The sequence below is a fragment of the Balaenoptera ricei genome, chromosome 6 (assembly GCF_028023285.1).
Source record: "Balaenoptera ricei isolate mBalRic1 chromosome 6, mBalRic1.hap2, whole genome shotgun sequence".
In the NCBI taxonomy this organism is placed as follows: Eukaryota; Metazoa; Chordata; class Mammalia; order Artiodactyla; family Balaenopteridae; genus Balaenoptera; species Balaenoptera ricei.
The window spans coordinates 55,845,420-55,862,866 of NC_082644.1; the positions used below are offsets into that span (position 1 = coordinate 55,845,420).

At 39.0% G+C, this 17,447-nt stretch overlaps 1 protein-coding gene and 1 non-coding gene across 2 annotated transcripts in view; one reads left to right on the top strand and one right to left on the bottom strand.

The window, feature by feature from the left end:
• The window catches only part of SH3GL2 (SH3 domain containing GRB2 like 2, endophilin A1), a 198,099-nt gene that overhangs the window by 65,800 nt on the left and 114,852 nt on the right, over positions 1-17,447 (bottom strand). The window lies entirely within an intron of this gene.
• LOC132368301 (U5 spliceosomal RNA) lies at positions 8,905-9,020 on the top strand. Its single transcript, XR_009504038.1, has one exon. It is a non-coding gene; the product is annotated as a U5 spliceosomal RNA (small nuclear RNA).

Here is a 17,447-nt window from a genome sequence, read left to right on the forward strand (position 1 = left end):
CTTTGTTTCCGGCTTCTTTCAGTTAGCATCACGTTTTCAAGGTTCATCCGTGTGTGGCAGGTATTAGTACCTCCTTCCTTTTATGGTTGCATAATGTTTCATTGTATGAATATACCATATTTTCTTTGTCCATCCATAAGGTGATGGACGTTTTGTGTTATTTTCTAGGTTGATAACCTTGGGCAAATAATTTTACCTCTCAAGTTTTCTGACATGTGGATAATTCAAAGCCACCTCACAGGACAGTTATGAAGATTATATAAGATAACTGAGTAGTTGCTTTGTTGACTGTAAAGCACTTCACCAACACAAAGGATTAGTGTCGTTACTCTATAAGTACCACCACGTGACTCTGTTACCTACAAGTAACACGGTGACATCACAGACATGGCGAATGTAAGGTGGAGACTTCCAAAATATGTCTACCCAGGACTAACTTGTGGTAGAAGGAAGACACAGACACTTCCCAAAATCCAGGCCAAATAAAGGCTTGAGGGCCATTAATACATACGGCATCGACCCAGATGAGGATCTTTAAAGAGCAAAATGGTGTTCCTGCGGGCACTCGTTACCAGTTAAAGATGAACTGGAGATTTACATTTCAGAATGCAATGCTATACTGAGAATCCACTTTTCAGAAGTGACCTCTTAAGTTTTCTTATCAAATCAACTCCAGTAACCACAGAGTTCTGTGTTATATCGGTTCATGGAGTTAGCAAGTAGAGGTTAAGTAGGAGAATGTGAGAGGAAAGTGAATACATTCATGAGGCCATGCAGTATGGTTTTTTCTTTTGGGGGTTTGGGGTTTTCTGGCAAAATGAGGGATTCCAATTCTAATTTGAGGTGACGTTGCAGGAAGGAGGGAGTCTGGTCACTCCTCAGAATAGAAGCACTGCAGGAGTAAAATTGTGTTTTTGTTGGGACTACATCATCCCATGGGTACCTGTGTGTGCTGGAGGGTAGGGAGAGGGGCAGGGATGGGGAGCATTGAGGATGTGGGGATGAGATAAACAGATACGTTATGGTCAGACAGCCAGGTCATACCAGAGGTAGGACTGAAATCCAGGTCCCTTGATTCCCATACTCAATAAAAATCCTGTTTTCCAGGAGAGAGTCTGCTTGGGTTAGCTGTAATCAATAGATACCAATCTGCAGCATCAGAGGATAGTTTAATGTACAAAAGTTCTTTAAAAAATTTAACTTGCTTTCCATAACTGTCTATATTGCTAAAAATCATTCCTAAGTATTTTCTTGGTAACTAACAAGACTTGATTAATATGTTAGGTTTTACTGTCCTTCAATAATAAATCCGTAACTCTCTTCCTGTGCCTATGTACCTACTGTGATCAAATCGTCACTAGGTCACTTGTACCTTCCCCTGTAAATATGTCCAAATTCCTCTGTGCTCCCACAGCCCTGGTGAAACTGAGCAAGACACTGTAGGGCCTTCCCAAGGACAGACTCCCCCACCCCTCATATCCCCCACCTGCCTCTTGTTTGTAGAAGAGCTTTAGTCTCCTAGGCTTTCCCTGAGTTCCAAAGAACAAATTTAATCAGAAAAGTGAGAAAATGCAGAAACAAAGGAAAACAGTCAAGCAAGACAAAATAATAATAGGTTAGTCAAGAACCTTTAGTTCTTCCTCAGGGGCTATAGATAATATCCTTAGCCATATCCTTGAATTGTTTTGCAGATACTAAAACCTCCACCAGGTGGAAGAAGCTAACTACATGATGACCATGAGCACGTAGCCCCCAGACCAGCTGGAGCCTGAGGACTGATAATGCTGACCCCTGTGACCTCACAGGGTTACCTCACCACCCACCAATCAGAGAGCTGTGCACGAGCTGATCACGTGCCCCATGACCTACTCCCTCACTTTGTCTTTAAAAACCCTTCCCTAAAAGCCATTGGGGGATTCAGGTCTTTTGAGCCTAAGCTGCCCAGTCTCCTTAGCTGGCCCGGCAATAAACACTGTATTTCCTTCACCACAACCTGGTGTCAGCAGCTCGGCTTTGCGGCACATCAGGCGAGTGGACCCAAGTTTGGTTTGGTAACACTGGGTCAAACTCTATTCAGCACTTGTTAGGTTGTATTTTGTACTATCATCATCTACTTGAATGCCTCTCCAACGTTTTAGAGTTCCTAGAAGGCAGTGATCTTGGTCTTGTTCATCTCTGTTTCCTAGTGCCCAGTGCTGCCCTGGCACAGGGTTGGCCTGCAATGTATGAGCAGATGAGCAGGCAGTGGATCAGTACACCAACCTATGCACTAATTTGGTCTGCTTATTTTTTTCCTATTTCAGTTCTATTTGGTATCACTCCCCTGAACAATCATTGTACTTATCTTTTCTTCCTTCCCTCAAAATACCCCTCTACTGGTGGCAAAGTCTGATGGCAAAAAGTGCATATGGATACAGGATAATCAGCAGCAGCTCTGGACACATTCTCCAACAGTAGTACCTTAAACCGTTTTTAAAAATTATTATTAATATAACATGCTGGCATGACTGTTGGTAAGAATACAATGTAAATAAGAAAGGAGAGTAAAAGGAAGAGTTGGCCTATTCCATACCCATTTAAAACACTAGTGATTAGACAGAAGTGGTGCCTTTTTTATATGCTTGTTGCCTACCACAACATCTCCACCACCACCACCATGTTAGATTCTGGCTACTTTCTAACCTCTATCATTCATTTGGAAAGTATTTACTGAATGCTTTTTATATGTCAGGCAAGGAAGAGACAAGGAGGAGGATGTGCAAAGGTCCTGGGGTATAATGGGTAAGCATGGCTCCTCCAAGAGCCCAGCATGAATGAAGATTAGAGAGGGAAGGAAAAGGCACCCAAGATGACATTGGAGATGCTGGCAGGAGTCAGACACTGCAGGCCATTTTGGGCCAAATGAAGGCCTTCATCCTAAGAGCAATGAGGGTAAAAGGAGAGGATTTATAATTTTAAAACCTCATGCTAGATATACTTAGTGCAAAGCAACTCAGTCAAATGAGAGCTTGGCATCACAAAAGGATGCTGCTTTAGGAAAAGGTTTCATCCCTGCTGGGAGGGCTACACAACATTTTGCTTTCATTTGCAAGACCACAGAATCGTGATTGTCACAAGTCTGGCATGCACAAGAGAACATATGGCTTCTTTCTGAAAGAAGTCTTGCCTGCATCAAGTCCCAAATATGCTAATAAAAACATCCTGCTCTCTAAGGAGGCTTAGAGAACACAATCTTGTTGTTGCTGTTGTCCTTTTGTTTTGGTTTGTTTCCCTTTTCTACACTCTGCATGAAAACCCACAGTGGGACTTAATTTTCTGGAACCTAAAAGAAATGTTCCCAATGAGTTATTTTATAGTTTCCTGTAAACTGTGTTTCTCTGGAGTGAATTACCTCTACTCTTACATAATATTTCCTAACTTAGAGCATGCTCAACCTGTCATTTAGAGCTCAGGAGCATATCTTGAACACAGCAGAAGGTTTTCGATATCACTACTACTAGAGGAGAAAGTTATCCTGTGAAGTATGTTTTTAAAAAATGAAGGGGAAGTCTCTTTCAATTTAATTACTCTGGTGCATATTCTCTACTATTTAAATATGGGTGCCTTTCTTGTATTCTCATAATGAATTACTTTCACTCAAAAAGGTATGATCAACATGTCAAGGCAGAAGTTGGATTTTAAGCACCATAAGAAACAGGTTCCCGAAGAAAAATTAAAAGAGGAAGACTATTTTCACATAGAAATCTGGCACATGATTTCAAACTCTAAAATGTAAATGCCCATCTGTACACAACTCAGCTTTTAAAAAGCTCACCTTCTGCCCTATTTGTTATGGATACTTATAAATAAGTAAACTGTAAAAATATAATTAAAGCTCCTATCCTGCTCCCCATGCCCCCCTCTGCTTCCACCACCCCCACAGCACCACTCTCCTTTCCAACGGCAGTTTTGTTCTTTTACTGCCTATGTGTCTGTCTTAGTTTGGAGCTTCCCCAAACAGAGTCTGGGTCATGCATGAAGTGGCAGCAGTTTATTTGGATGGCGGTCCCAGCAAGCAGAATGAGGGAGCAGGAAGAGTGGGGCAGAGAAAGGCAAGGCCCAGAAGAGTGTGTTCTGGAGCTGGTTACCACACTCCAGAATTGGGTAATGTGGCTTGCTCTTGCAGTGGTCCCTGCGAGGAACCATGTGGAACACATCTCAGTACTGTTTCCTTGGATGAAGCTGGGGCAATCATCTGATTCATGTTTCCACTGGTTGAAGGCTGCCTCCAGATAGGTTAGGCAATACCCAGAAAAAGCTAAAATTCTAAGACATAGAAGAAACTCCTGGGGCAGAAAGGCTGGAGGAAGGATGCTGGAACTATCCACCAGGCTAGGCTGAGGAAATATGTCTCCAGACACACAGAGTATATGTTTACCAGGGAGCAGCAAACTTTTTAGTAAAGTGGCAAGTAGAACTAGGTTAGGGCTTGAGGGTCAGTGCTATAGACAGTGTTTTCATCCTCCCAAAATTCATATGTTGAAATTTTAACCTCCAATGTGATGGTATTAGGAGGTGGGGCCCTTGGTAGGTGATTAGATCAAAAGGGTGGAGTCCTCATGAATAAGATTAGTGCCCTTATAAAAGAGACCCCAGACAGCACCTTCTGCCATGTGGGGACACAGTGAGAAGATGATAATCTATGAACTAGGAAAAGGATCCTCAACAGACACCAAATCTTAGACTGCCAGCCTCCAGAACTATGATAAATAAATTTCTGTTGTTTATAAATTACTCAGTCTATGGTATTTTGTTATAGCAGGCTGATAAAACAATCAGATTCATTCTATGCCTCATACTTTTTTTTTTAATTAAAGCACACTCTCCCTTTTATACAGTAAACTTTCTTTCAGAGCTCAAAGCTTCCCTTGGAGTGTCTATCTGACCTGCTATGAAGAAAAGCCAGAGTTTGCTTGTTTTTTGTTTGTTTTTACAATAATTTGAAAATATAAACATCATTCTTAGCTAGTGAGTTGTTCTACCATAGGCCATGGGTCAGATTTGGCCCACAGATCACAGTATGCTGAAACCTGTGCTACAAAATCCGTAAACAGTGTAAAGATTTATTTTCTGTTTTTAGCATATATAAATGGTACCATACTGCACCCATCCTTCCATAACTTGTCACACATCAAACTTACAGATGTCGCTATAGGTAGAGGCAGACCATTCATTTGAACTGCTGTACAGTGTTCCACTGTAAGACTACATAAAAATTTATTTTTTTAGTGATGTATACTTGGGTCGTTTTATGCTTTTCACTATTACAAACAGTACAGCAATAAGCATCCCTCTGTGAGTGTCTCCTGCTGCATGAGTAGGAGTTTTCTCTAGGATATGTGCCCTGAAGTGAAATTACTGTGTCATAAGGTACGCATGATACATGAATCTTCAGTTTATTTCATTACTGCCACATTACTCTCCCAAGCAGTTGTACCAATTTATAGCCCCCCCTTCAGTGTACCAAAATTCCCGTTTCTCCACATGTTCCTCAATATTTAGTTTTGTCAGACTTCTTAATTTTTGCAGATCTGATGGTTATGAATGTATATTACAATATTGCTTTCAACTTCCATATTCCTGATTACTAGAGAAGGTGAACATCCTTTCACACTAACTGATCTTCTGGGATACCTATTCTATGGGCTGCCTGTGCATATCATGTGCCTATTTTTTTGTTGTTGTGGTTGCTACTGATGTTTGCTCTGCTATTGGGTTGTCTTTTCTTACTCATGTGCCATGTGGTACTGCTTTATCCTCCTTTTATTTTGAAAGTTCTGGCTGGCTATGACTGGCCTAGGTCGGCAGAGTGTAGACCTACTTCCACACCCAGCAGAGCTCCCAAGTACCCAAAAGCCCCATTGTATACATCATCTGCTCTGAGTAAAAATAAACACATCACTTGAAAAATATGGTATTCATCCACTCATTCATCCAGGGACATTTACTGAGTACTTCCTATGACACTAATGGTACTAGCAACAGAGACATAAAGATATAAGAAACCACAACCTAAGAAGCACATTCAACTACAAGGGATTAATCGCCAGATGAGCTAAATGTCACTTAGCCTAGAGCAAAGCCTTGAAAAAATCAGATAAAGAGGGGGGTGATGGAAGCTCTACTCTGGGTAGGTACAGCCAAGAACGGGGTTCTATCTCTCCCCAGCTCCTAGTCTAGGGCTACGGTTTCATCTGAGAGAGGCAGGCTAGGCTGCCAGTGTCTCCCATCCCTCCACTCCCAACCCTGCAATGCAGAAGCACAAATCTGGGCAGGTGCTGCTGAGAGGACTACATCCCCTTCCCCCACTCCTTTTCTACTTGCAGGGCAGGGCTTGGCCCCAGGAGCAACAGGCTGAGAACACTAGGGCTCCAATCACCAAGTGAGCAATCCAAGCTCACTCGTCAGGCAAAGATTCCACACTGAGAGAAGCAAGCTAAAAAACCACGCAGTGCCTGCTTGTAGAGAGGGGCTGTCACTCAGGGAGAAGTGGGCTACTGTTCCCATCCAAAGATCTGATGTAATGGCACAGAGGTTCTGCCCAGGAGAAGAGGCAAGCCCTAATGACAGAGAGCTCTATGATGCTGCCTGAATCGACTGGTTTTATTTGGGACATAGCAGGGAGAAGTTCATGCCTAAGGACACTGTCAAAAACAATGGAGATTCCGGTTGCAAGAAAATAATTACATGCGCCTAGTAGCTTCATGATGTATCATACGTATTATAAAATGATGGACCGGCCATAAATTTAACAAAGCCTAAGAGACATCCAAGAAGAGTGTTCCTGGGATCACACTCATCCCTGAGGGTCCTAACGATTGAGAACATATCCTAGGCTGTACCCACTCAGGAGTAACCAGAGTGGGACTTGGGGCAGACATGAAAATTCCCCAAGTCATACATAGATCCATCAGCAAAATGTGGAAGCCTTACTGACTTAAAAGGCTTAAGCACAACCTTTGACCAAAACACTGGCTAAACAATAAGCCACTCTAACCTAGAAGGAAGTCAGGAAGTTGGGCTTAAAAATAAAGTCATATTCATCCCTCATGGTCTGGAAGACTTTGTGCCTAGCTAGTGCTGCACCCTCCCTGGAGAGACTGGAGAGAAGACCTCTGAACTACTGGACCCTGGCTAAAAGTGGGTGGAAACTGTAAACTCCCTGAAGTGTGAAAGCAGTCTACAAACCACACACACACATCTAAGTAGCTAGGGTGGCTTAAGCACAAACTGTGATCAATAAATGGTTTATAAAGACCCACAGAAAACCCTTAAGAATTCAGGCCAAAAATAAAAACAAGAAAAAAAAATCTAAGCAAGAAAGTCATAGAGGATGTAATGTGGGGAAAATAGACTTTACAGAATTAGTCCAGCCAAGTCACTAAACAGATAAATAAATGACCTAACAACAACTTCAACAAACTTCCTCCAAAAAGGAAGGGGTAAGGAGTGTCAGTATTCAGAGGTGCTACAATATTTTACCTAAAATGTACAGCTTTCAACAAAAAAATTATGAAACACCCAAAAAACAGAAAAAACAGAACCCAGAAAAGTATGACCCATACACAGGAAAAAAAACAGGCACTAGAAACTTACAGGTGCCAGAAGTTATATTTAACAAGACTTGAAAGCGGCCGTTTTAAGTATATTCAGAGAACAAAAGGAAGCCATGCTTACAGAAGTGAAGGAAGGTATGATGACAATGTCTTATCAAACAGAGAATATCAACAAAAAGATAGAAAATGCAACAAAGTACCACATGGAAATTCTAGAGTTAAAAAGTACAGTAACTGAAATGAAGAATTCAGTAGAGTGGTTCCTCAGATTTGAACTGGAAACTTATTAACAGATGAATAGAGACTATATAATCCAAAGAAAAGAAAGAAAAAAGAAGAAAGAAAATAAAAAGAGCTTCAGAAAGGTGGGACACCATTAACTGTAGAACATACGCACACTGAAATTATCAGAAGGAAAGGAGAGAGAACGGAACAGAAATATATTCAAAGAAATAATGGCTGAGAATATTCCAAATTTGATTTTTAAAAAACATACTAATCTATATTTCTAAGAAGCTCCATGAACTCCAAGTAGGATGAATTCAAAGAGAACCACACCCAAACTCATCAAAATGTTAAAAGCCAAAGATAAATTGTTGAAATCAACCAGAGGAAAACAACTTGTTCCACTGTGGAACATAAAATTAACAGCTGACTTCTCATCAAAAACAATGGAGGCCAGAGCGCTTAAAGAAAAATCAGGAAAAGACATACAAGTTTTGACTGTGGGAGAGAGAAAGTCCCAGAAAATACATTTGGAAAGGGTCTTCGTAGGTCACAGAAATCCTCTGGCAAAGAGAGGAAGAACGCAGAATTACCTCAGGAAGGTAGTGCTGAGAGAAAATATGAAGAGAATACTGATCTCAGGTGTTAAAAGGTATTACCTAAAACTTACCTTTTCATTACAGTCAATTTTTAAAAAATCTCTCATCTACATGATTTGAAAGTTTATGAGAAGTTAACAACTCTTTCATCTCACAGATTGTTGAGATACATTTCTCAACCAAACCTGTCATCAACACATTTTGTATTTAAGTTGATGTATGAAATTCATATAGACTCATTTGTTAATATTCAGAAAGATGTGACTAAATTATTAACTGCTTATAAGCATGTACCATGTGGGTGATAATAAAGGCAAAAGTTAGGTGAGATTAATTACACCACACAACCAGAGAATTTACTCATTCATATTTTTTAATTAAAAATTTAAGATTTCAATGTTTGTAAAAAAAAGGGTGGGCAGTCAGGAGAAACGCTAGAAGACTCCTCGAACACTGATTATTGATGCTACAAAAAAGTAAGAAATATACTCTGGTTTCTCTTCAGATCATATAAATCTTTCACCTTTTACTAAAGATTTCCCTGGAGAGGAACAATTCTGAGTCTTTCCCCAATTTTTTGAGGCCTTGCTCTCGCAAGGCTTATAAGCATGTACAAAAAGCAGATGATGTTTTACTTTTCAAAAATATATCATTGTTGGTAGTTTTCTTTATGTTAAAAAAAAAAAGAAGTAAGAAATATATAAGGTGAGATTTTGAGGGTACATTATGAAAACTCTGGTACAGAAATAATGCAAATGAAATCCACAAAGACCATTTATTTATACCACAGCAGTAAGCGTGCTTCGTCTCTCAGAAAACGTTGCATTGGGTTTTTTTTTTTTTTTTGCTGCTTTCTGTGTATTTTAAATGCGCTTTTACTGTAGAGTACTGTTTATCTTTTACAGTTGAAGCAAATTTACTAATCAGGTACTGGTGATTTAGATAAAGACATCTGTGAAAGAAAGGGGTATGGGGCACCATGAAGCTGAGATAATGAGCTAGCTCAAAAAACTCAGTAATTATATTTGGAGTGCCCTGGATACACCTACACCTACCACTTCCTACTGGAAGCCTAGTTGTTATAATCAGATTTGAACAGAAATTACTGACAGAAGAAAACGGCTAATTTACAAAGACAGTAAGTGGTGGTGGTAGCAGCCCTATCAGACCCTGAAGGGAAGTGGCCCAGAGGAGTCTAAATCCTGATGAGCCATTTGGTAACAGAAGGAACTTTTGTAACCCAACATTTTACAGCACACTCAAAAGCCAAATAGTTAAATTACAACTATAAAACGAAACAAAACAAAAGTACTTCCATAAGGAAATGAATGCTTATGATGGCATGGAGAAAACGTTTTCTCTTGAATAATGGATATCAACTATACTCAATCAGTTCTTGTCCAGCTTAGGGAAGATAACAGCCACAGAACCTTTAATCAGTTTTCCTAACAATCCTGAAGAATAGGTAGATTGTATTATCCAAGTTATATCACTAAGCTTAAAAGTTACCCACTCCAAGTCATGTAGCTACTAAACCAGGATCTACAGACATCTTAAGGCTATACTGAAGATTCTTTGAGAATGGAACTATCTGACTCATCCTGTTGACTCCTCAAGACATAAACTCCTGATAAAAAGGAGACCCTCAGAAGTTAGTGGAGGCAAGAACAAATACAAAGTCAGAGGCAGGACAAGATTTACTGCCCTCATATCACAAGCGCACTCCACCCCCAGTGTTTCCCAATGCAGCGCCCACCTGTACTAAAATTATCCAGAAACTAATTTCAAGTACCATGCAGCAGCTCTTCCCCTCTCCCAACACCCACCAGATAGCTAAATCTGAGTATTTGGAGGTAGGGTCTGGGAATCTGTATTTTTAAGTTTCCCAAGTGTAAGAAATGCTGCCATATTGTGGCAAACCCTAACCTCAGCATCGTGTCACATCAATATATAGTTCTTCCTCTTACTTCCATTTATGATATGCTTGGCAAAGTAAAGAGATGCTTGAAAAATCACGATGAGAAGCTCAAACACCCTGTGAGGGAGACAGAGAGTGACCTAGTGCTACAAAATGATGATATCTGAATTTTGCCACTGCTTTCTTCTGAAAGCTGTCTTCTGTTTCTCCATATGGAGAAAAGCTGAAGTATTACCATCACCATCTGGAGTTTTAAACAGTAAAGCATCAGTAGAGATTTACAGTGTCCCTAGCTTATAAGATCTGAATTCACTTAAAAATTCACTGAGTATAATTGTCTTTTACAAGCCCTGAACCCAAACAACCTGCAAGAGCAGGAGGAAAGATAAATTTATTGGCATGTTTCTAGCCCCCTGTGGGCACCATCACATATCCAAATTCATTAATTATGTGGAACTCAGAGGTTTCAAACAGAAGCTTCAAACTGAAAAGGTCAGAGGCATAACAGGCTTCAGAAAAAATAATGGGGACAGATCAGCTATTGGTACATCTCTGACTACCGCTAATAGTAATACCAAACAAACTTACAGTCTTTTATAGTGTATACACTACACTTCCAATATCTTAATTAATTTGATCTTCTCTAAAATCTTGTGAAGGGTCCAGCACCCTTTGCACACTTCTATTAAGAGGGCTTTTTATCTCTCTGCTGCATCATTTGACTTCTCTTCCCTGGTGAGTTTCTGGGAGGCAGAGACAGTATATTCTCTTCTGTATCCTTAGCATCTAGCATGGTGTCTCACTCACGAAGGCACTCACAGATGCAGGAATCCTTTTTGTAACTACATTCTAGAGATAAGACAATTGAGGTTCAGAGAGATCAAGATATTTATCCTGGAGAGATGCCCTGGGAAGAAAGCAGGCACTTGGCCCTCAAATGTAAGGGGGGCTGTTGCGTGGAAAAGGGATTAGAGTAATTTCACATGCCTTCACTAGACAAATCTAGATGGAGGTCAGTGGGAGAAATATTTTAGCTCATGTAAGTTAAGAAGTTTCTAACCATGAGAAATATCTAAATAGGAAATGTGTCCTTTAAAAAGGCAAGTTGCCCAATATGGGAGAGTATAGGAGAGACTGTACAGAAAGGGTTTTATGCATCAGCTGGAGGATCAGCCACATAACCTGTAGAGTCCCATCCAACCAGGAGACTCCATGAGTCTATCCCTTGAAAAAACTTACACAGATGGTCACTGGTAGAAAGGATGAGGCTCTCACAGCTTTATATCACTGTTTCCATTGCACCACACTGGATGCCTTTGAAAAACATTCATCTAACAGGTTCTGACAATTCAAAAAGCATCCTATCAGAAATGGGTGTTGAATTTTGTCAAAAGCTTTTTCTGCATCTACTGAGATGATTAGATAAAAACTCTCCAGAAAATGGGCATAGAGGGAACCTACCTCAACATAATAAAGGCCATATATGACAAACCCACAGTAAACATCATATTCAATGGTGAAAAACTGAAAGCGTTTCCACCAAGAGCAGGAACAAGACAAGGATGTCCACTCTCGCCACTCTTATTCAACAGTTTTGGAAGTCCTAGCCGTGGCAATCAGAGAAGAAAAAGGAATAAAAGGAACACAAATTGGGAAAGAAGAAGTAAAACTGTCACTGTTTGCAGATGACATGATACTATACATAGAAAATCCTAAAGATGACATCAGAAAACTACTAGAACTAATCAATGAATTTGGTAAGGTTGCAGGATACCAAATTAATGCACAGAAATCTCTTCCACTCCTATACACTAATGATGAAAAATCAGAAAGAGAAATCAAGGCAACAATCCCATTTACCACTGCAACAAAAAGAATAAAATACCTAGGAATAAACCTAAGTAGGCAAAAGACTTGTACTTAGAAAACTATAAAACACTGATGAAAGAAATCAAAAATGACATATAAACAGATGGAGAAATATACCATGTTCTTGGATTGGAAGAATCAGTAATGTGAAAATGACTTTACTACCCAAAGCAATCTACAGGTTCAATGCAATCCCTATCAAATTACCAATGGCATTCTTCACAGAATTAGAAAAAAAATTTTACTATTTGTATGGAAACACAAAAGACCCCGAATAGCCAAAGCAATCTTGAGAAAGAAAAATGGAGCTGGAGGAATCAGGCTCCCCAACTTCAAACTATACTTCAAAGCTACAGTAATCAAGACAGTACGGTATTGGCACAAAAACAGAAATATAGATCAATGGTACAGGACAGAGAGCCCAGAGGTAAACCCACGCACATATGGTCACCTAATTTACGACAAAGGAGGCAAGAAAATACAATGGAGAAAAGACAGCCTCTTCAATAAATGGTGCTAGGAAAACTGGACAGCTACATGTAAAAGAGTGAAATTAGAACACTACCTAATACCATACACAAAAATAAACTCCAAATGGATTAAAGACCTAAATGTAAGACCGGACACTATAAAACTCTTAGAGGAAAACATAGGAAAAACACTCTTTGACATAAACCACAGTAAGGTCTTTTTTGACCCACCTCCTACAGTAATGAAAATACAAACAGAAATAAACAATTGGGACCTAATTAAACTTAAAAGCTTTTGCACAGCAAAGGAAACCATAAACAAGATGAAAACACAACCCTCAGAATGGGAGAAAATATTTGCAAATGAAACAATGGACAAGGGATTAATCTCCAAAATATACAAACAGCTCCTGCAGCTCAATATCAAAAACACGAACAATTAAAAATTTTAAAAATGGGCAGAAGACCTAAATAGACATTTCACCAAAGAAGATATACAGATGGCCAAGAGACACATGAAAAGATGCTCAACATCACTAATTATTAGATAACTGCAAGTCAAAACTACAATGAGGTATCACCTCACACCAGTCAGAATGGCCATCAACAAAAAATCTACAAACAATAAATGCTAGAGAGGGTGTGGAGAAAAGGGAACCCTTTTGCACTGTTGATGGGAACATAAATTGATACAGCCACTAAGGAGAACAGTATGGGGGTTCCTTAAAAAACTAAAAATAGAACTACCATATGATCCAGCAATCCCACTACTGGGCATATACCCTGAGAAAACCATAATTCAAAAAGACACATGTACCCCAATGTTCACTGCAGCACTATTTACAATAGCCAGGACATGGAAACAACCTAAATGTCCAATGACAGATGAATGGATAAAGAAGATGGGGTATATATATACAATGGAATATTACTCAGCCATAAAACGGAACGAAACTGGGTCATTTGTAGAGATGTGGACAGACCTAGAGTCTGTCATACAGAGTGAAGTAATCCAGAAAAGAGAAAAACAAATATCATATATTAACACATATATGTGGAATCTAGAAAAATGGTACCGGTGAACCTATTTGTAGGGCAGGAATAGAGACACAGACGTAGACATAGAGAACGGACATGTGGACATGGGGAGTAAGGGGAGGGTGGGACAAATTGGGAGATCAGGTTTGACATAAATATACTACTATGTGTAAAACAGATAGCTAGTGGGAAACTGCTGTATAGCACAGGGAGCTCAGCTCGGTGCTCTGTGATGACCTAGATGGGGGGATGGGGTGGAGAGGGGGAGGGAGGTCCAAAAGGGAGGGGATATAGGTATACATATAGCTGATTCACTTCACTGTACAGCAGAAACGAATACAACATTGTAAAGCAATTTTACTCCAATTAAAAAAAAAAAAAGTATCCTATCAGACTTAGCTCCTGAGCAAGATGGAGTAAGAAGGACTGATTTAGCCCCCTGCCTGAAATTAACGAACAAACCATATGATATGTAAGTATGCCTGTGCACATGTGTGTGCATATGTGTGTACATGTGTATAAGAAACAACAGTTTTCAAGACTGGGTATCAGGAAATGAGACACTGATCCCTGACTGGCAGGATACAAATGAGATGGGCCCTACAACTGCACCAACTTACTGCTTTGAGAGATTTTACAGGCCACAGTGCAAGGAGGAAAAACCCAGGTGAAGTCTCAGAGATTAGAGTCTGAGGAGAGCAAGGAGGTTAGAATTTGTAGGGCAGAGTACTGGAGTGGAGAGAGCTGCACAGTTGCACAGAGAGAGAACCACGGAGATCTGTAGAGGGTCCCCTTGACTATTCAGCAGAGAACTGATCAACGCAAGCATGTAAGGAAACTAACCAAGACTGCTGAAAGAATCATCCAAGAAGATTAAAGGGAACAGCATTCAAGACTCACATGGAGAGAGGAAAAGAGTATATTCCCATCAGAAATATTGGAAAACCATAACTGACTCAGCACTGAGTAGAGAACTCAGAGAGTTCTTGCCTCAGGAGTGCGAAACAAGGTGCTTTAACACCTGCTCTAGTCCTCCCCAGCAAATCTTAAATGAAAGACTCAAAAGATGAAAACTGTTTCCAAGTCATTTAGCTGTGTCCCAGAACTCAGGTCCAGAAGTTTTACAGAATATAAAAACAACCAATAAGATAAAATTCACAACATCTCACAACCAAAAATTATCAAAAATGGAAACAAACAAAAAAATCTATAATACAAAAAACCAACCAGTTAGATCTAACTCAGAATTGACGCATGATATAATTAATTGACAAGAGCATTGAAACAATTGTATTCCGTGTGTTCAAGAATAAATGTTAGTTTCATATATAGAGATACAGATATAATGTTAATCAAACTCCCAGAGATGAAATCTACAATGTCTGAGATGAAAAACATACTGGATGACATTAACAGGAAATATTGCAGGAAATTGCTGAATTTAAAATATAGCAATAGAGACTACTCAAAAATGAAACAGAGAAAAATGAATCTAAAAAAATAAATAAATGAGCACCAATGAGCTGGGTGACAACTTCAAGTGAGCTAATATAAGGATAACGAGTTTGTGGAGGGGAGGAGAGTGGTGGGGGGCAGAAAAAAGATTTGAAGAATGGTTGAGATTTTTCCAAACATGAGGAAAACTATAAAGCCACAAATCTGAGAAGCTCAAAAAACCCTAAACATAAGAAATATGAAGAAAACCACACCAAAGCAAACCACAATCAAATTGCTCAAAACCAAGGATCAAGAAAAAAAATCCTGAGACTTCCCTGGTAGCACAGTGGTTAAGAATCTGCCTGCCAATGCAGAGGACATGGGTTCGAGCCCTGGTCCGGGAAGATCCCACATGCCGCAGAGCAACTAAGCCTGTGCACCACAACTACTGAGGCTGCGCTCTACAGCCCAAGAGCCACAACAACTGAGCCCGTGTGTCACAACTACTGAAGCCTGCGCACCTAGAGCCCATGCTCTGCAACAAGAGAAGCCACCACAACAAGAAGCCCGCGCACCACAACGAAGGGTAGCCCCTGCTCGCTGCAACTAGAGAAAGCCCGAGCACAGCAACAAAGACCCAACACAACCAAAGATAAATAAATAAATAAATATATTAAAAATAAATAAATAAATCTGTGAGTCTGTTTCTGTTTAAAAAAAGAAAGAAAGAAAAAATCTTAAAAGTGGGCCAGAGGAAAAAAGACATGCTACATACAGAGGATTAAAGGAATAAAGATTCTGGTTGACAGCATAAACAATATAAAACAAACAAACAAACAAAAATGTGGAGCAACATCTTTAAAAGTACTAAAAGAAAAAAGTGTCAACCAAAAATTCTATATTCAGTGAAAACACCTTTCAAATGCAAAGGCAACATAAAGACATATTCAGAAATACAAAAACTAAAATAATCCATCACCACAAGAACCACACTAGAAGAAATGTTAAAGGAAGCTCTTCAGGGAAAAGATAAATGATACCAGATGGAAATCTAGATGTACACAAAAAATGAAGAGCACAGAAAATGCTACATGGTTAAATATATTATATATGTGTATATACACACACATATATAAATGTATGTACACATGGTTAAATAACATATTTTTATATATAAAGTTCAAAGCAAATATCAATGAAATAAAAAGCAGAAAAACAATAGGGAAAAATCAATAAAACAAAAATCAGGTTCTTTGAGAAGATCAATAAAACTGACAACCCTCTAGGCAGGTTAATCAGGAAAAAAGAAAGAGAACACGAATTGCCAATATTAGGAATGAGAGAGGTGATATCACTACATATTCTACAAATTTTAAAGGACTAATAAGTGAAGTTTATCCCAGGAATATAGGGCTAGATTAGCATTCCAAAAATCAATCACCATATAAGAAGCTTAAAAGGGAAGATAATATAATCATCTCAATAGATGCAGAAAATGCATTTGACAAAACCCAACATCTAAAAACCCTCAGCCAACTAGGAGTAGAAAGGAACGCCCTCAAATTTAAAACGTCATGTACAGGTAAGATCATACTTAATGGTTAATAAAACTGAAGTCATTCTTCCCATGATCAGGAACAAAGCAAGAATATTCACAAGGATGTTCATGCTTAACATTTCTATTCAACACTGTAATGAAGTTTCTAGCCACTGAGATATTTATTATTATATAATAAAATGAGAAAGAGAAGAAAAAGAATTCAAATTAAGAAGGAAGAAAACAGATAACACAATTTTCTGTGTAGAAACTGCAATGTAATCTACCAAAAAGGCTACTAGAACTAATAAGTGAGTTTAGCAAGGTTGTAGGATCTAAGGTCAACATACAAAAATCAACTATATTTCTATATACTAACCATGAATGATAATAACATTTAAGATGGCATCAAAAACGTAAAACATTTGGGCATGAATCTGACAAAAGAAACAATACCTGTACAGTGGAAACTATGTCATTGCTGAGAATTTTTAAAAGACCTAAATAAATGGAGACCTAAATAAATACTTGGTTCATAGGTCAGAAGACTCAATACTGTTAAGATCTCTATCACCCCAAATTGACCTATAGACTCAATGCAATCTCAATCAAAATTCTAACAATCTTTTGTGTATGTGTAGAAATTGACAAGCAGATTCTAAAATCCAAATGGAAATATGAAGAACACAGATAGCCAAAACAACTTAGAAAAAGAAGAACAGAGTTGAAGGGCTTACACTATCTAATTTCAAGATTTAT